The sequence below is a fragment of the Macaca thibetana genome, chromosome 8, assembly GCF_024542745.1.
Source record: "Macaca thibetana thibetana isolate TM-01 chromosome 8, ASM2454274v1, whole genome shotgun sequence".
Lineage (NCBI taxonomy): Eukaryota > Metazoa > Chordata > Mammalia > Primates > Cercopithecidae > Macaca > Macaca thibetana.
In genome coordinates this window covers 60,412,110-60,433,627 of record NC_065585.1, presented here as the reverse complement: position 1 = coordinate 60,433,627, position 21,518 = coordinate 60,412,110, and the positions used below count along the sequence as shown (strand labels likewise).

The 21,518-nt window shown below is 33.7% G+C and overlaps 1 protein-coding gene across 5 annotated transcripts in view; it reads left to right on the top strand.

The window, feature by feature from the left end:
- RALYL (RALY RNA binding protein like) overlaps positions 1-21,518 on the top strand; it is a 715,531-nt gene that overhangs the window by 257,029 nt on the left and 436,984 nt on the right. Inside the window, exon 1 of one of the 5 annotated variants that reach the window (XM_050801561.1) lies at positions 2,266-3,261. The exons of the other annotated variants lie outside the window; for them this stretch is intronic. The gene's annotated coding sequence lies outside the window, so the exon portion shown is untranslated. Of the gene's footprint in view, positions 1-2,265; positions 3,262-21,518 lie in introns of those variants that run through there. 5 annotated transcript variants of the gene reach the window in all.

Here is a 21,518-nt window from a genome sequence, read left to right as displayed (position 1 = left end):
TGACAACATCAATTATTCTGTATTTCTTTTGGAGCCACACTAAGTCACCTGTGTATGGTCTTTACTTTTTCACAAGTAAAGTTATATATAATTTTATATAGTAATGTAATAGTATTCTCTTTATTGATAATTTATTCTACTTTTTAAAAAGTAGGCCAATATTTGATAATATTTGATTCTGATTAGTGTTTAAAGATTTATGTAATATTTTAAACTATTGGCTTTCAAATTTATATTGAAAATATCAAGAAAAAAAGAGGAAAGGACAAATTTAGATTTCCTTATTTTATATTTTATATGCTATATTAGCTGTTTTGGTTGACATTCCAAGATATGCACATAATTTATTTTATATTCTATGTGTTCCCTGTGTTTGATATATGTGCTCATATTTCTCGAAATTCATGGTGCTCCTCTCTGTTTTACTCTGCAAACTATTCATGTGTATTGTTTCCACATGCCTCAAGGAAGTAGCATACATAATGAGAAGATCTAAGAAAGAAAAAAAAATCATAGTTCCTTTTTTTAAATGAAAGCATTATGTTCTGTGTATAAGTGGGATTGTGTTTGTGTGCTTGAAAGAGTATACTGAGTGCAAAAAAAAAAAATTACAGAATCATTATATTCATGGATGTAGCTCTGAAAGGGCTTTTTAGGGTTATTTCAATAATAGACTGTTAATTAAGAGACCTGGATTTAATCTTTGCTGTCTCATGGACCATCTATATGGGATTGGGCAAGTCATGTTTCTTCCTGGTATGTCAGTTTTATCATGTTTAATAAGACAATTGCATTAAATCAACTTAGTCTCTGCATGAACACATCTGTGGGAAATAACATATTCTCCTGGCTCACTTGAGTATTGATTATTAAGAATATGTCTGTGGGGTGATGGAATAGGGACTTTGGTGGGGGCAGGCTGTGAATATAAAGTTGTCAAGAGGGAGGGCTGTCCAAGGTGAATATGAAATTTCAGGAGCTGAGGCGGTGCCATGCAGGGGGCATTCCCATTCCCCACTTATTAGTTATAAATAAGCTTGATTCTCAGTTCTGTTATCCAAGATTCCTTAGGGCCAAAAGCATTTTGGCAATGTCATACTTATAGGTAATATGAGAATCAAAACTGCAATAAAAATTGTTAATAAATTTTATTTCTATAATTCACACGCAACCCAGCATTTTGCCAGAGTCAAAAAGTACAGGCTGCAAATGGCGCACTAATTTCAAAAGCTTAAAATGCAGGGCAGGAGTTCCCTTTTCCACCCCAGGTCCCATCAGTCCAAATTTTCTGTCACAGGTCTGCTTCCATTCATCATATTACTTGTCTGATTCCAGGACACATCTGAGTTTGCGGCCCTAATTAACATATCCGGGACTGTTTTTTATGACCTATGTAACTGCTGTTGGATTTGGTTCTGAGGACTTCGGTTCCACCTGCTCCAAGAAGACTGAGACACAGACTCTTGTAGGGAGCAGCTGTCACTTTCTTCACCTACTCAGGGACACACTCCAGTTCTGAATCTTCGTGTCTGGATCCCTGCTTTCCTTTCTTTCACATTCCTGGGTTCCTCTCTGTTTTACGTGATACCTAAATGCATGGCCTGCCTGGTCTTGGAGCTCACTTTTGTTTCAGCATGCCATGTCTCAGGTCACGCAAAGGCCCACAATGTGTGGCCCAGAGCCCAGTCTCTCCCTTTAACCTCTGCATTATCCTAGGCCTGATTCATGTGAGAAAATAAATCAGTCTCAGGCTAGGAACGAACAACAGCAATGGGTGGCTGCCCTCTCATGGTTAACACACTTCCATCCATTCATTCCTTCATTTACATCAAAAATATTTATTGAATGACTACGGTGTATTCATTACATTCTCGTTGCTTCAAGAAATTTGGGATTGAATGAGGACACTTTGTGGGAAGCTCAGTACAGAGAACTGGCTCTGATTGCTCAGGCAGATGTGACAAAGTAACATGGTACTTTATTCGGGTATATTAGTGTGAATAGCCAGAGCTGACCTTGCAGTTATGTGTTTGTTCATTAAAGAAGATCTATGGTTCACCTTCCACATGTTGAAAACTGTTTTAAGATTCTAGTGAGAAAGACTGACGTGGAGGAAGTGAACACATTATAATGTATAATATTATAGGGGCTAGGGGAAGAACATGTAAGGTTTTGTGTATTAGCAACAGAGAGAGTGCGAGAGTGAGGGGGAGAGAGAGAGAGAGAGAGAGAGAGAGAGAGAGAGAGAGAGAGCGCACTACCTGGTAATCTTTGAGACAAAGATTTTGTTTACTAGATCATTTGGCATAACATATAGTTAAATTTATACACGAGTGACCAGGGGGTAATGTCAGTATTCTGTCAAATTACTGGTAAGGGACTCCATAAGGGAAGGAGTGGCCGAGATTATTTTCTTTATTAGCAACCACTCTCTAGCCCACCCTTCTACACTTACCTAGTGTCATATCGTAAGTGTTTTGTATGTATGGCTTTTGTTTGTGTGGAGGTGTGCAAACATGAGTGAGTCTGTATGCACAAATACAAGTCATATAACATGGTGCCTGAGGTGGGCAGAGAGTTTAAGCGTGCTCCAGTTTTAGTTGTTGAGATGTTTGAAATTATGTGCAACTCATGGACAGTTTCCATTTGATGACTCGTTAAAAAGAATGTTAGTTTTTAAAAAGACACCTATTCTCTTACCTCAATTACATTTCTGGCCGCCCCTATATAGTGCGCCACTTATAAAGAGAGATGATGAAAAACCTTCATATAGGATTATTCACTTGATAGGATTGTCATGTAACAAAGCACTGCTAGACACTTTCTTCAGTAAGGAATTAACTTCAAGGAGTATTGCCTCTATTAACTCTCTGAATTGTGGAATCTTTGACTCTAGTTAGGTAAAAACCGCAAAATGAAGACAAGTAGAACAAGTAGCATGTCTTTTTTGACTTGTAGAGATTTGTACATTTTGTTTTGGGGACCTCACCTCTTATAGTCTAAAAATCTTGGGATATATGAGCTTTCTGTATGTCCACTCCCTCTATGCATTTAAAACCCTGAGCACCATGCTTGATATAGAGTGGGTGTTCTGGTCATGCTAGGTTCTTCTCCTTTCTCTTTACTTTTCATTCTTCAAAAACAGAACAAAAAACCCTCAGAATCTGCAGCCTAATTATAGATAACTTTTATCCTCAGGTGTCATGTTAATATGCAAGTATCCAGCAAGCATGTGGTCCAACCCCATTCAGATAACGGAATGTGAGTATGAAGCTTGTAGCACAGGGCTTTGTTAACTGTTAGGTTTTTGTTTTGTTTTGTTTTGTGTTTTGTTTTGTTTTGTTTTGTTTGCTGTTGTGCTAATTGCAAAGTGATCTCCTCTCAGGACATTAAAAAATAAGTCCTTAAAAAACATTAAGTTTGCATCTCCTAAAATCTGTGTGTATTTATGTTTCTCTTATTTTTTTTTTCTTTCAGTTAATTGCTATTTTAATACAGGGCAGAGCAGGACTGCAGGAGGTGAAGTCCCCTTAGTAAATGGCAACAGTGGGGAGCTTTGAAGCACTTAGCACCCTCTGCAGCAGGAAGAGAAGGGATGTCATGTTCCTTGATTATTTCTGGAAAAGAAAAAGTATAAGATCCTCTTTGAGTGCTCGCAAAGCTCTCTCTTAAAAACCCTTTCATTTATGGTTGTATTCTGCCTCTACCTTAAATGTCCCTGTATGTTCTTTGACTAAATCTAGGGGCTGAAAAAGGGATTTTCTCATTTTAACTGTTTAGTGCCTTCACACAGTGGTTCCCAATCCTGGCTCCCTGGCTTAGCTTTTGGAAACTTTGCTCCCCCTGAGACTTTCTAAATCAGAATTTCCAAACTTTACCCTCTTGAAGCTAAGGTTCAGAGCCCGTGCATTTTCATAGAATGGGTGTTTAGTAAATCTCAACTGAAAAACATGCACTGAATTAAATTTTTATATTTTATCTGAAATATACTATCTCCCTTAATTGATTCATTTTATAAATTGCATTCCTGCCATCTAATCTTTTGAAATTTGTTCATAATATGAGAAGGCACTAAGAGGAGGTGACATATGGTAGTATGTTGCATACATAGAGTTTCCCTCACTTGCATCATTATTGCATGTACCATATTTTTTGCAAATATTTAAATCTTCAGTAGACTAAGAAATCCATAATTCAGGGATCATATCGTCCTCATTTTCATGTCCCAGGTCCCAGGTTCATGTCTGAATGCATAGAAGGCATTCAGGAAAAAAAAAAAAAAAAAAAAAAAAAGAATGAGTTATAGCATTGTTGTAGATTTGCATCTAAAATATACATGAAAAGTTCTATAATTTAGTTTGTATATATAATTAAAACTTACAGATATTGCTCCAGAAACTACTATTAAAATGATACAGCTTGTGTTATTGGATCAGAATTCTATAAAACTAATAAAGGAAATATAATTTGGTTTGATGCAGTTTACATATATATTAAGGAATGATTACTAAGAAGATGCTTTAAAGGGCCTGGGTGAACTGGGAAACTTTTGACGGGGGATATCAAAAATGTGCAGTCCAGTGACGAATTAAACTACTGGGAGTAATAATATGGGCTGATACACTCAATATAGCAGTAATGCCCTCTGAGAAGGATAGGAAATAATTCAGTTCCTCCAGGCTGCACAGAAGCTAAATACAGTATGACAAGAAATAGCAGCAGTACTCATTATGTCTGATTGCTAATTACCCCTTTGAATGATTCAGTTATGCCTGCTACTAGATAAATAGTTTAGTAATTTATGGCTGCGGCACAAACTAGTATTTTAATTTTTGCAGCACCATTTTCACAATACCTACAGTTCAGATAATATCTTTCTTTTTTACTCAATATTAAATTGCTTTTTTGAAGACCTATAAAACAGAAAATATTCTTGCATTTTTTTCTACTTGTATTTCACGAAAAAGTTAGGCACTTTATGAAATTTTATTTAATTTTGAACTCCAGAAAAATAACATCTTCTTAAGTCCTGTTTTATTATGCTTAATTTTGCGAATTTTGTGGGCAAAGGGGGTGAAATTTTCAAAAAGATTCCATCAAATTACTCAACATAACAGTTGCCAAATTTCATGTTTAAAAAAAGATATTAAAAAATTGATAATAAACCTTTTCTTTTTACACATTTCTACTTCATACATGGGGTTCTGCTTATGTCTGGGTGTCTGTTCTCAATGTTCAGGAGCTGCAAACTGAGTACAGCTTTTCTACATTCCCAACCAATTCGGTGCAGTCCACAAGCAAGTCAAAAGCTAGCAGATTAAGTAAGAATATTTCAAGTAAACATTTCCAATTTCTATTTGGGTAAATAAGATTAACTCTGGCCAAAGAGAATATAATTGAGTCTTTATGGCTTAAAGTTTGGCCTTGGGTCAGTATCCTCTTGAATTCACTTTTTTGTTCTCTAATAATCCAACTATCTTTCTGGGTTTTATTGGTGAAATAAAGAAATATGTAATTATCTAAAAGTATTTTGTCATATTTCATAAACATTCATTTTTAGTTCAGCATCTCCACTACCCTAATTCAGCTAGTGATATAAAAATAAATCAGAGCAAGAGAGAATTTGATACAGTAAGTTCCCCAATTCTGAGGACTGTAATATATTTTCAGGTCACAGCCCAAAGACAACATTGATCAATTAAATTCACCTGACAATTTCAACTTACTCATATATTTATTTTAATGTATATACAGAATGTACGTATTTGCCAAATTGTTGAGTGATATTATGAGTTAGGAATTGATTTTAAAATATCCCTTGCCTAGGTGTTGGATTATCAGGCTTGAATTCTTAGTAACTGATGGAAAAGTTGCCACTTTAAGATCAATATAATTAAGACTAGATAATTTTCACAATGAAAGAGAGCATTGAAATGCTTAGAATAACAAATACAATTTTGCATTAAATATTGGATTTTGCCATTCCTAACAGATCAAAATGAATGCTTTAAAGTTAATAAGGGACACTGCTAACACATTTGCCTTATGGCTAAGTGTTTATACCTAGCATCTTAAAATGAAGAATAGTTGGCATTACTTATCATTCCCCTTTACTTTCTACTTGGTACTTTGTTTTTCTCTATAATTGAATTACAAAATGCTCATGGCTGTATTTGCTATATTGTTCTCATACTCGATATTTACCAGTACTGGATCAATGTTCTAAAGGGCAGGCCTGACAGCATTATTTCGGTGAGCATCAGGCTGATGTTTATTACAGACCAAATCTGTGCCCTTTATTGCCAACAGTCTTACTGGAAATATGTGTTCCTTGACCCATTTAATAAATGGTTACCCACAGATAGGGCAGTGTGACTTTTTTTTCCCCATACATGCTTTAAAAAAAAAAAGTTTCTTACCCATAAGGCAGTCTGTCTAACCATTAAAACATCATATTGACCTTTCCAGCTTTGCTCAGGGTGACAGCTTGGTTTGTTGTTGATGCTGCTTCCCCCCCGCCCCCTCCACCCAAGTTGCTAACTAGAGCTCTCACAAAGTTATGTGCTGCCAGAGTTTGAGGCAAGTCAATTGTCTTTAGATTTATAATTCATTCTTTTTTTTTTTTTGCTTGTTTTAATACTATTTATATCCTAAAATAAAATGCAGCCTTTATAAAGTGTATAAAAGTATCAGTAATCATTTAAAGTCAAAACTTCTGGGTGATTACATTATTGCCAATTATGAAAGTCCAATATTTTCTTTTTGTCTATATTAGGAAATTATTTCGGTTCTCATCTCACTAGTAAAAAATAAAGTAAGCATTGGTTATCAATATAAGTATGACACATTTATAACTGAATTAGCTGTTGGTAGTACTCTTTAGAAGGAAGATGCTATAATGCCTGTATTTCCCTTACAAGTCTCAGAGAGCTGAAATTTTTTTAAGAGTTAAGGAAATGTTGCCAAAGCTTTCAGAATTGCATTGTTCAGTGAACGTTGTTGTATTTAGTGTAGAAACGTTTATGTATTTTTTGTACATTTCTTTCATTACCTTCTTTTCTAAATATAAAATGGGGTAGATCACTGGATAAAAATATCCAAAAGAAAGTCAAAGCCTTTATTTTTGAATTTGTGTATATATGTATATTTATAATTAAGATGTTTGTGGGCATTTCTCCTTAAAGGGAAATTCAGCCCATTTCCTGATTTTATATTCTTGATCTAAAGGGGCTGTGTTTATCTTGTTTGAATACACTGCTTAAAATAGATGCAGTACAGTATTTCCTATTGCATCGTATCAGAGCTTCTAAAGAATTAATTAGACGGTCATAGAATTTGATACTTTGGAGTGCTAAGAATTCTCTTCATAATTCCTTGATATGTGATATTATATTTTGTTATTTCATTTGAGCAAGTAGCATTTTTAAACACATATGTATATCTCTATACAACTGTAATAGCTCTATAATTAGAGTTTAAGCAAATACATATATATAAACATATACATATATACACATATCAATAATTAGAGTTATTGGCTATTTAGAAGCTTAATAGCACATATAATTCTATATCAAGAGGTGCTTAACAATTTCCTAAACTGGGGAGCCTTCAATATGTCTACTTCAGACATGATATCTATGAAGGAAATAGGATGCAGAGAGAATATGTATATAAGGATAGGAGAGAAAGCAATATTTTATCATACAATTGATTTATTTGTCCAGTTAAGTTTGTTGAGCTACAAATCAAGAACACATTTTGGTATAAACAAGACCAAACCAGAGTCCAGGTCCACAGAGTTTAATATCTAACGAGAGAGAGAGAAATAAACACATATAATTTACAAACAACTCAAAACACGAGATTGCAATCACAGAAATATATTCAAAGTGCCAAGGCAACTCAGAGAAAGGAAAGGACAATTAATTTAATCTTGAACAATTGTCTTGGACTGATGCTGATATTGTCTGCATTCAGGGACACAGTGTCAATGACATTGAACATCTCTTATTCAGAAATGAATTAAATAAGCTGACTAGTTTCATTAATACTATCTCAAACAACAGGTTTTGTTGGCTTAAAAAAAATAAAATCTTTTATGCTCTGAGAGCATGTCGGTAGAAGCAGGAAAAGAGAATATTTTAAAGCCTTAAGTGAAAGCAAAATGTTGCCTACCATTTCACAAAATTGTGTACTATTATTTTTATTTGTTTGATTATACCAAATCCAGAGGTAGGGTAATTCAATCTCAAACATGAAAGGTGGTCAGATGTTATCATTAAGGTATAAAGTCATGCTTAAGACTACCTATAATAAATGGACTTCATATACTTCCAGAATTCCAGTGTCAGAAGTAATGCATCTTTGGTATCAAGGCAGCCTGGGCACTTCTAAAAACAAAATGAACATACTGTGATGTGGGGTGTGTGCCACATGGGTATCAGCAAGGAAGAGATAGATTATTTTCCAGGTAGGGCAGAGAGCATGGATGGAATGCTAGCTAGACCAAAGTCAGAGTCATATTCTAGAGATGCAAGATGGGGAAGTGGTGACTAGCATCCGGTAGAAAAAGAATTATATTTCTAGAAGCTCTGTGTTTGAGGAGGTAGGGCAAACCTTTTCAAAAACTCTGATATCAGGTTGTCAGTTCTTCCCAGAAAATAGCACATACATGCACACTGCTATACATAACTTCATAGGCTTCATAGACTACTTGCGATCTTTAAGGATCAGTGAGTTTAAGGAAGGGATAATGGAAGTGTAGAGTATTTACCCTCAATTTATAAAGAGCCTCACATTTTAAATAAACTCGATTTGTGTTTGAGTGGAGTCCTTGTTCCAAATGGATACTAGAGTTAAAACCATGAACTAGAGGCCACATGCACTGACTGAGGCTTTATGGGCACCTCTTTGGTGCTCTCCTTCACTTGGCATTTGCCTTTGCATCTAGTTAAAAAACAATTCATGCATCTACTCTTTCAGGAAGCTCTCTTTTAACATTCAATGTTAGGTACCTTCTCATCCCAAAAGGCTCTCCCACAACAGAGTCACAACGTCTATGGAAACAAACAATGTCTCACTTATTTCTGAATCCCTATTCCCAACACAGTGCAAGGCATGTAGGAGGTACTCAGGAAATCTTTATTTTATGAATGAATAAAAGCTAACAATTGTGTATAGCAGATTTTGCTATGTACTGGAAATTAGAAGAAGAGAATACTCTTCACACTTCTGAAAGACTATATCAATGCATAAAAGATTCACATAATCTGAAACAAGTTATTTTATATGGAATGAATTGGGGTAACTATACATAGTATAATATAAAGTGCATTGCCATGCAAAGGGGAATAAAAATGAGCCAGGAACTGCACAGAATTTGGGAACATTGATTGGGGAATAGTTCTGAAGTAGAGGCCTATTGTGTAAGTAAATCTCTGGCTAAGTTCATTGGTCTCCTTTGATTGTTCAGCTAATGTCACTTCAAAACAGACTATGCTTTCTTCCTGTTAACCCTTTTTTTAAATTGGAATTATTCAGGGCTTCAAGACTACATAAGGTATACCTTATGTCTGGTGTAAAAGATAAGGCATTCACTGTGGAATACAAAATCAGAAAAGTGGCATTATTCTCTTCCAAAAGGAAAAATGAGTTCATTATGAGAGAAGAAGAAACCTTTAATCAGAGCAAAGAAAAATAGGTTCAAATAGAATAAATCTGTGATTTAGCCATTTTCCAAAAGTACTGAGTTTTTGCTGCAAGAAGTATCCCAAATTGCTCTAAGTTTGGTATTTGTAGAGGAAATATAGTTTTTATAGGATTCTGTTTTCTTCATATCAAAGAATTGAGCCATTAAGGGTTTAAATATTGAAAAATGGATTTAACCTAGACCTAATAGAAGACAAAGTCAATCACAAACATCCATAATAATCCAACAGCCAAAGCTCTCTTACATGTATTTATTTTCTTAAACATTAACAAATCAATTCAATTATTCAGTCTCTTGCTTTCTGGATCTCTAGATTAACTGGGCTGAAATGACCCTTAAGTCCATTTCTATATACATTTCTATATCTGTTTTATCAGAACTCTTGGTATCTTGGGAATTTATTTTTCCTGAAAATAATTTACATCAGAACTTACACATGGGCAGTTCATCTAGTCTGACTGCCTAGAATCTTCCTAATTTCATCTCAGTTCCACTCTGTCTTCAGCCATGCTATTTCCTCTGCCTAGTACCCCAACCTCAACCTCAAATGTATCTGATAAGTAGCCCATACTGTTTCTTCAGAACTCAACTCAGGCATACCCTCTTTCTTCTTTCAGTCTATTTTAGATGTATTTTTCTCTCGGTTCCCAGGGTAAAATGTACACAATTCTAAAATGTAGTGAGGAAGAGAGACCAATGGGACAGAGAGAAAGGCATGTAGCTCTCTGAAGCAGAGACTGGGTGAGGTGTTGCTCCCTAGTGCCTAGCACAGATGTTGGACCATTGCAGGATCCCCCAAAAGTATTTGAATACATTAAAAATGACCTTTTAAGCTGTAATCAATCATATGCTTCTTCTGAGCACTGTACATTAATTAACTCATTTAACACAACACTCGTCTGAATTTGTTATCACTATTATACTAACAGGAAGCCAAGAAGATACTAAGGTTCACTAATGGTGTATGACTTTTCTGTAGTCACACAACTAGTAAGTGGTGCAAATGCAATACTACCCCTGGGCATCCAGCCCAAAGCAAATGTTCTTCTCCATATTCTGACCTGATTATATTATTGAAGTTACTGGATAATTGACCTTGCTTCTAAAGAAAAAAAAAAAAATGAATGAATGAATCAATGTGTGTAATGCATTCCCTAAGTATTTATTAACCTCTCTCTAGTCATTAATTCAACAGATAATCATTGTGTTCCTACTATGGGACAGGCACTGGGCATCTACAAGTGAATAAGATATATTCTGAATACAAGTGACTGAGATTCAGAAGGGGAACGCATATTATATATTGTGTTTTGTTCACATTGCATCATAGGAAGTTTCAGTCTACATTACATCATCTTAGAATAAGTACAATTACATTGGCCAGAAAATTTTTAAATTGATATTCTTTATCATTTAGGCATTTAACTCTGACAAAGATACTATAGTACATTTTGTAGTGAGTTGATGTAATTGCCCTCCTTGGATACTCAATTTTAGGAGTCACTTTGAGCATCCACACATTTCTGCAGTATACACAGTTCATAAAACTTACCAGAAAATAAAAGGACTAATCTAAAATTAAGAATCTCTATTTTATTTTTGTACTGACAATGCAAATGCTTATCTTACAATATCTCATTTTTTCCCCTTTTCACAGGCAAGCACAACTGTAACACTTCTAGAATCATAGTTCCTTGCCAGTTGTCATTCTGAAGCATAAATGGAATGCAGAGTTGGAAGTTGAATTTGCTCTGCATTAATAAAAGAAGTAAAAGCTGTTTTTCCCTCATCCCTAAATGATGTACCATAGCTCATAGAATAGATAAGTAGTATTACAAGATATCATTTTCACAGCCACTCTTCTAAACCTAGCTCTGGATAATATAAATAATACAGTTCACTTGAAAATTTTAAATGCTTTTTGATGGCAGGAGTGTCTTTCATTTTTGTTTTTATTGATAACGTTTTCTATCCTTAAATTAACTTTAATCATGTAGGCCATGTTGCCTTTTACCAAATGTCTTGAGTAGTTCTAACGATATACAAAGTGTTGTTTTTGCAGTATTTTGAAAAAGGGACATATTAACGTTCCACCTTTAGAAACTTTTTTTCGCAAGAATAGAATCACTTTCTAATTGTTCTGTACGACATCCTTGTGGATGTATAACACTTTGTGGCTTATTTAAGTGTATTTTAAGCATTCTCTAATATCTTATGCCTTGTCTTAACTTCAGTATTAATCCCATTGGTTACATAATTTATATTCTTTTAAGCCTATTTCATTATTTGCACATTCTTTCTCTTTTCTACTCATCTTGAGCTGATGAACTTGAATTACCCTTTTGTTCTGAACCTTAAGTCAGATCAAGTTAGAATAACTCCTCTCGTTTTTTTCTGTAACTGTTTTTCCTTTCTTGTATTATTACTCCTTACCACATTGTATTGAACTTGTTTAGGTAATTATCTGTCTTCTAAATTATGCTATGTCATCTATAAGATATCAAACTCTATCTTATTTATAGAGGATATTTTATGCTTTTAGCCCCAGTGCCAAGCACAGCTTCTGACATAGAGCACATCCTCAGTAAGCATTTTTTAAATTGTTGAATATAAATAGCCTAAAAGACCATTGGCATCTGCTCAAAATTAATTTTTACCGCCAGATAAATTAATATCCTGTTGACCTCAACTTAATTCTTTCATTTGTCAGGAAATAAAATTTGAATTGTTTGAAATAATCAACTTCATCTGTACTTTGCTCTAATAGTTCCTTGCATGTGACAATTGATGGTTTGCTATTTAAGTAATATTACAAATGTCAAAGACGATAAATGTGTAGTCCTCCATCTTGTACCCTGGCTGAGTGTAGATACTGTAGAAATGTCCATTTAAGTAAAACAATGAGGGCATAAAAGTATAATTCTATATTTCCAACTATGACTCAAAATTAAATATTTTCAACACATCTTTTAAAGAACACATAGGGTACTATACTGTATCTAGAATTTTTCTTATATTGTTGATTATATCAAGTCTTGAGTCCTAGAACAGAAATCATTTTATTTCAAATTTGGACCCCCATGATACTGTGATATGCTTTCCCTTAATTACAGAGCTGCTTCATTATCTTTCTTTCTTCTTGAGGAAAAAATTCATTGAAATATGTTTTAAGGACAAAAGATTTCAAACTTAAAATATATCTCATAGTCTTATAAAAGGAAAAGGTAAATCAAAGTTGGAACCTAGTAGTCTTCATAATGCCACTGAAAGTTCATACCTGATAGGAAGAATGATCTATCACATAAAAAGTAGTTTATTTAACCTAACAAAACAAAAATAGGTTATATTTTGCTTGTATGGTATTAAAATATAAAATTATAAACATTAGTGTTGATAAAGGTTATTTCTAAAGCCACCTTATATTTTAAGTAGATGATTTTCAGCAGATCACCCTCTGTCTTAGATGAAGTATGTATGTACTTTTTTATTTAAATGAAATGAGATAGCATGAGAAGGAAGAATGCTCAAGGGAATAAAAATCATAATGAGCTGTTAATTTTGATTGTATTTTAAAATTAAAGCATTTGTTACTAAAAATTCTTGAAACATAATGACAGTAACAAGTAAAAAAGATATTAAGTCAAACAAATGCAAGCTAATTTATAAATATTTTATATCATATATATTGAGCATCTAGACTGTATATGAGTAATAATACAAGAACGGAAAACAGTTATAGAAAAAACGAGAAAAGTTATTCTAACTTGGTCTGACTTAAGGTTCAGAGCAAAAAGGTAATTCAAGTTCATCAGCTCAAGATGAGTAGAAAAGAGAAAGACATGTGCAAATAATGAAATAGACTTAAAAGAATACAAATTATGTAACCAATGGGATTAATACTGAAGTTAAGACAAGGCATAATGGAATAGATGTCAACAAAACAGATAATTGTATGTAGTGTGATAAGGCAATTATTAAAGTCTACAAAAGAGATTATTAAATCATCTAAAAGGGACAGTTAACTAGGACTGAGAGGTCTAGGAAGACTTTCTAGAAAATGTTGCATCTGAGTTGAAACTTGAAGAACTTGGAGGCATAAAGAGGTGAATAGGAAAGAAAAGGAAATACATTTCAAAGCCATGATTAGAAGATTAGGACAAACATGGTCAATCGGGGAATTGTTTGGGAGTGTAAACTGCAAATAAAAGTAAACAGACAGAAAATGGGGAGGCAACTGGGTTTAAATCATTAAAGGTGTTGTAGGTCATATTGAGGAGTTTATCATGAAAGCAATGGGGAGTCATTGAAAGAGGTTAAGCGGAATTACTAACATCAGTATGTGTCCTTTGCATTGAGGAATGGAGGCATTGGTGGTAAAGATGTTTCTAACTGTGGAGAAAGGGAGCCAGGGGAGAGGACAGTGGATTGAGAAAGCTTGTTTTGTTGGCTTCTATTTTCTCTATAAATAAGATTGCTGAAATCATCTCCAGTAAGTGAGACAGAGGAGAGTGGAGTAGAATGTTTATGGAATGTGGTGAAGACATAAAATATCATCTGTGGGGAAATGGGACTGAGAACTCTTCTGCCAAGCTATAAGGAATGATTGCTAGGTGTGTTGAACTTCCTCTTCAGTTTTTCAGGACACTGCTTCACATATTTCTTCTACTTCTTTGGAAGTTCATAGGAAAGGACAGAAAACACTAAATTCTTAAACTATAGAAATCTAGGTAGGTTGAGCTGAAATTTAGATTTTACTTTATGTAAAAAACAGAAACAAGGTTTAAAGATGTTGAAGTGTATTCGAAGTGATGAGATGTGGGATTTTGACTAAATGCAGAAGGGAGTAAAATATATTTGCGAGTGTACGAATGTACCTGGAGGTTATACACATGGGTATGAAAATCTTGAAAGGATAGAAGGATATTTTGAAAGGGTAGAATATAGGATTTTAAAATGTGCAGTGACTGAGGAGGGCTTAAATAAATTATGGAAGATCTATATTTGTGGAATTCTAAATGGGTAGAATGCTTATGGAAGCAATTTAACCTTGTCCGTCAACTTTAAGTGCAAATATCATTCAACCAAAAATTCCACTTCTACACATTTTACCTCCAGGTATATTTGTATACTTGCAAAATGAAGGCTGTACAAGGTATTTTGCTGCTGCATTGTTTGTAAGAGTAAAATGCCCATCATAGAGAACTGCTTAGGCTTATTATGGTGCATCCATAAAAGTAACATTATGAAGCTATAAAAAGAAATGCAAAAACTCTTTATGGATATAAAATGTTCTTCAAGATACAAGGTTAATTAAAAAGAAAAACATCAAGGTTCAGAACAGTGTGGTATAATGCAATCTTTAAAAAGGGGAAAAAGCCTATATATGTATTTGCATACCGGTGTGTAAGATACTTTCAAATAAATGTATAAGAAAAGAATATAACTAGTTGCTGATGAGAAGTTGGAGGGTCAGGGGACAAAAGTAGAAAAAGAACTTTCATGGTCATTTCATTGTATATTTTTTCATACAATATAAATTTTGAATTATAAGAATGTATTACTATTTGTACATTTAAATCAAACTAAAGATGTAACAAATATAAGCATATAAGTTATGGTAAATCTTATATTAGTAGCTTGGAAATATATTCAAAATAATGAGCTTAGGGCAGGGAAGAAAAAAATTACAAAAGAATATACCTATAACTCCTATATAATGCAGGCATAGTAAAATGATGAGAGTACACCCAAAATATCAACAGTGTTTGCTGAAGGTGGTGGAATTGGATTGCAAGCAATTTTTATTCTTTGCATTTTGAATATATCTTAGTGCATATGTATTATTTACATTTGAGCAAGTTGGACCAATATGCTCTGAATGTTACTACTAAAGGGGAAAAAATTTCTAAAAGATTACTCTGAGATAATTCCTGAGACTCCATTATTTTAAATGTGGAAACCCTGTTTTTGATAGTTTGCAATGAAATATAATACAGAGAAATGTAGAATCTTCTATGATACCTTCTGTTTTAATCAAAGATCAGTGTTGTGACAGATGTACCTACTAAGAACTTTTATCTGTTATCATAAATAAAATGCATTTACTCATCTAAATTAAGAGAATATGGCAATAATGAGGCTACAAGACAAATCTAATGAAGAGTAACACAGAATGTTAGAAGACCCACAGAATTCACAAGTAAAATGAATAACCATTCAATTTTACATCTTCAGCATAATTGACAATAAAGGGATAACTTCCATTAAACATTCAGATAAACAACCATATTCTATAAGTACAGTGTCTGCCAAATCATGTTTTCTGGTATAAGCTAGAAATTTTAGTACAATTGTAAAATTAAATATTCTGAAACATGTCTGTTTTTTCACTTAATAATTCACAAGTCTATTAAATGTATGGTCATGAGAGAGGTCAAAAAATAATGTTATACTTCTTCATGGCACAAAATAATTATTTAAAAGTTGATGTTTAATGCATTTACTGTAATTGGGATTAGATTTTTTGAAATAGCCTTCAATTGAATGGTTTTAGAAACGTGGAAACATCTAAGCAGTAAGATTACATATAGGTCTTCATCCTCCTTCCTCACTCCTCCCCCTATTGTTAACATCTTGTTTTTAGAGTGGTACATTTGTTACAATTGATGAGCCAGTATTGATATGCTATTATTAATAAAAGTCCATAGTTTACATTAGGATTCACTCTTTATGTTATACATTCTGTGGGTTTTGACAAATGCATAATGACATGTATCTACCATTACGGTATCATACAAGATAGCTGCCCAGATTGCAGCAGTGCCATTTTGTGTTTCTACCAGCAATGAATGAGAGCTCCTGTTGTTATACTTCCTTGCCACCTTTCGGTATAATCAGTTTTTTGTTTTGTTTTGTTTTGTTTTGTTTTGTTTAGCCAGTCTATCGTGTATAGTGATATCTTGCTGTTGTTTTAATTTGCAATCGCCTAATGATGTATGTTCATTGCTTATTGCTTATGTCATCTGTTTATCTTCTTTGATGAGATGTTCCTTCAGATATTTTGCCCATGTTTTAATTAGATTGTTATCTTATTGTTGCATTTTAAAGGTTCTCGATGTATTTTGAACACCAGTCTCTTTTTGGATATGTCTTTTGCAAATGTTTTCGTTTCCTCGTAGTCTGACTTGTTTCATTCTCTGAACTGTATTTTAAAGAGCAATTTTTATTTTAGTGAAGTTCAGCTTATCATTTTTTTCTTTTATGTATTATGCTGTTGGTTTCACATCTAAAAAGCCATTGCCAAACCTAAGGTCACCTAGATTTTCTACTAGGTTATCTTCTAAGAGTTTTATACTTTTGCATCTTATATGCGAGTCTGTAATCACTTTTGAGTTACTTTTTGTGAAAAGAAAAAAGTATGTGTCTAGATTCATTTTTTTTTTTTTTTGCATGTGGATATCCAGTTGTTCTGGCATCATTTGTTGCAAAAGGCTTCATTTTGTAAAACTTATTTTTCTTAATTTATTTACTGACTTTCTAGTCTCTTCATAAAATAAATGGCTTCAAGCTCATTTTTCTCTCTCTACTCTGTTTCCTCCAAACTAGCCCACACTTTTAAAAGGAATCTTCCATATTTTTCCAGCCACTTTTATAATGGGGAATGTCTTCCATAACATCCTGAAGTTCATCATCAAATTCACACTAAGGGATAGGTGATGATTTTATAAAGCAACCCACCTTTGTTTTATATAACCTGAGTCATTCATTCATTCATTCATTCAACATATATTGAGCACCCATTTTCTAACAGATATTAGTCCAAGAAATTATTGTACTCAACCTAAAAGTACTATATCCTGGTTCATCCTCTTGAGAAATACACAAATATTTGTACTCTTAAATGTCATTGACTTCCATATAAGTTAGAGTATGTTTCACTGTTTCTCATAGTTTAGCAGTTTTCTGTTCTTCCAAACATTCCTAATGTGACATTGATATACTTGTATCTGGGTGTAATTTCACTTGTCTGTACTCCTCTCATGACATTGTTTACTCAGTTACAGACATTGTTCTAGAAGTCTTCTGTTAAGTGTAATGTAATATGGGTATATTACTTTCTGTGACATGGACAACATCCTGTATTAAGCTTTAAATCACTGGTATTTTGCTGCCAAAATAGCATACTGCACTATCATATTAAATTCATTATAAAATTAACATTTGCCTGATGGTCATATTCAATATTTTTCAAGTGTGGAAAATCTCAATATGAGGTGCCTTGAAGGAATGTACTAGTGGGGGACTAATTTTAATTAATTTTAATTTAATCGTGTGTTATATGAAGGTATCCAAAGAGGCAATGTGCTATAATAGAAAAATGCTGCATTTGGCATTGTGAAATTCAGATTTAGCATGTGTCTGATACATATTAGTTGGTTGTGCTCAGTAAGTTATTTAACTTCTTTAGGCTTCAGATTACTCCTCTGTAAAATAATGACGATACCAATGCTTGCCTTTTCTACCTTCTAATGTGTTTTGAGAAATTAACATGGAAATATATATGAAAATAATTCTAACTAAGGTTTACTGAGAAATAATTTATATACCTTAAAAAATCACCCTTTTTAGTGTACCATCCTATTGATTTTAATAGATGCACATAGTTGTGTGCCCACAATCGTGGTATTGAACAATTACGTCACTCCATATATTTCCACTTGTCTCTTTGTTTTTTATGCTTGGCAACCACTGGTCTGGTTTGTATCCATATAGTTTTGCCTTTTCTAAAATGTCATATAACTGGAATCACTTTGGGTGTGGCTTCCTTCACTTGTCATAATTCTTTGACCTTCTTCCATGCTGTTGCATTTATCAGTAGTGAGTTCCTTTCTTACTAATATGTATTTTTAAAGTTTTTAATTTTATTGAAATCCAGTTCATTATTTAAAAAATTAAAACAGTCTTTTTTATAAGTTGTTTTTAAATTACTTGCTTAAAGATGTACACATCCGCTTGCATAGAATATGGAGACAATAACATTAAGAGAACGATTATTCTCTTAAGGCCTACACTATCATTTTTGGAAATATTGATCTATTTATTTCAGATGAAAACTGAATTCCCAAGGGCATGTTTTCCAAAAAATATAATTTTGTAATGTTTGTGGTCATATAGTTTGAGATGAAATTAAAAACAGGAGGTGGTTTCCTTGAAACGTGTGGATTGAAAGGCCAAGGTATGACTGATTGTATGGTTTTTTTTTTCTGTTGCCAAAAAAAGCCTTTTTGAGCTGAACAAGAAAGGTATAAAATTAAAGTAATTGCACTCTTCAAATTTTAGTAGCAACATGAAATCTTGCTGGCAATTTGATGTTTTACTGACATTGTAGCCTGCCAGCCTATTGTGAGGTACATCAGATGTGAATGCTGCTTATTTTCCCCAGTGACTTCTAAATGGTCTTGTGGAGTAGCTCTTATGATATGCCAGCGGTGTGTCAGCAGAATACCAGTTTGTGTTCCAGAGTCTGCCTCTTTAAATCTGAAAGTTATCCCATGTCCTTTTCTTGTTTCTTCCAAATTCTCTAGTCATTGTATATAATTATATGTTAGAGGGATGATTATACACCAATGAATTACAATCAAACTTGGCTTGTTAGTATATAAAGCTTTGGTTGTTAATCACAATCATTTAAATAGGAGCTCACCCTCCCTAAAACACAGATGCCATGTTACTATGGGTTGGCATTCCCCAAATTGGAACCTGTTATATATTAGAAAGAACACTTTTAGTCATATGTTCATCATTGCCTCTTTTCTGTAACATTGAGCACTGCCTCTTGGCTCTGAGTTATTTTGTGAAACTGGGATCAATATAAGAGTTTATCAAAAGAATGATTTCTCCTACAAAGTAAGTGTTGATTTTCTAATTTCTTACACATAGAAAGTCAAATCACACCATGTCTGGTAGAAAATATATTGAACAAATATATTGCAAAGTTATTGCTATTAAGAAAAATGCAGATTTTTAAAATTAGCTATTTGTTTAGGCTTTTTCAAGAAAGATAGAAAACAACAGCAACAACCCACCAGGGACAATGGCTCACACCCCTAATCCCAGTGCTTTGAGAGGCCGAAGTGGAAGGATTGCTTGAGGCCAGGAGTTCTAGACCATGCTGGACAACATAGCGAAACCACATCTGTACACAAATTTAAAAAAAAGAAAAAAAAAACTTAGCTGAGTGTGGTGGTGTGCACATGTAGTCCTAGCTACACTGGAGGCTAAGGTGAGAAGATGGCTGGAGCCCAGGAGTTTGAGACTACGGTAAGCTATGACCGTGCCACTGCACTCCAGCCTGGGTAACAGAGAAAGACCCTGTCTCCAAAATAACAATAACAAGAAGAAGAAGACTGGTGTCTCAATCTCACACAGGACACACAGGATTTTATAAAAGTCAGCATTGTATGAAAATAAATAAGCATCATCTAATGCAAACTTCATTAGATAGATGCAGCATAGGCCTCGTTTATCCTAGCACTGTGACCTTGACAAATTTCTTAAACATTAGGTACCTCATGTTCTGCATCTGTAAAATGGGAGTACTAATAAGGCATTTCCCAGTGGATGTTGTGAGCAGGAAATATAGTTAAGGTTCTTAGGACACTTACTTGGTACATAAAAAATACCGTGGAGTGTTTGTTATATAAATAAACTTGGTAATCCTAACATTATATTGAATTATAATACTTTGGACAATACTTACACATAGAAATTAGAGGCTCAGTGTTTGTTTAGTAAACGGAACTGCAAAATTCTCAGTAGGAACACTTTTATTACTTTATTCATAAAATAGTATGAATAGTACTTTTTATCATTTAATCCAAACACTGTAATTGTTTGTCCAGGATTGGCTAATTTGTCATCTGCTGCTTATCTACTAACCAAACATTCAATTACGACTTGTAAAATAATGCTTTTCATTCCTTTATTTGACCATTCATTCATTTATTCATTATTCAGAACTTCCTGTATCCTTGGCTATGCAACTTTGTGTGTATAAGGTATGCTTCCTCTTATTTCCTCTTTTAAGGGAGATAAGTATATGAATTTTGTATAATACAGGACAAAAAGAGGGTGCTGGAAAACAGATGGAGAACAAAATCCCTAGTGAGTTCAAAAGGGTGGCACTGTTAATTCTCTCTGAGAGATGGAGGAAGACTCTAAATAGACCCTGAAGAAATGATAGGATTTGGACACACAAAGAGAACATTCTAAACAAAGAGAACTGTGAAACCTCAGAGGTCAAGAAATGTACCTTAATATCTTTGTGTTTAGAGAACCTAGTCCATTTCACTGGGATACATAAAATACAGCTGGGGGATATGAGATTGGGAATAAAATTTAGACCAGATCATAGAGAACTTTGAATGCAAGTGAAGGTTTTTACTTTATTCATTAAACAGAAAGGGACTTTCCTTGAATGTACACTCAAGCCTGAAAAAAAAAAAAAAAAAATGTAGGCAAGTTCGGATCATTGAGTGAAATAAATCTGGATCTGGCCACTAGTTAGAGTTTGAATGATGAACAAAAATGTTTTTGATTTAACAGTTTTTACTTTTTCAAAATCTTCCCTTCATTCTAACAGCTCTGAAAGTATTATTTTCTTCAGGAAATGGCTGTATGCGGATTGCCTGCTAGCTTACTCCCTTACAGGGATTTATTTTCATGGAATAATCTTTGAGACTGGATTGCAAAACTCTTCTTTTAGAAGTCATCAGACCAAAATTCTTAACCTTGCTGAGCCTCAGCT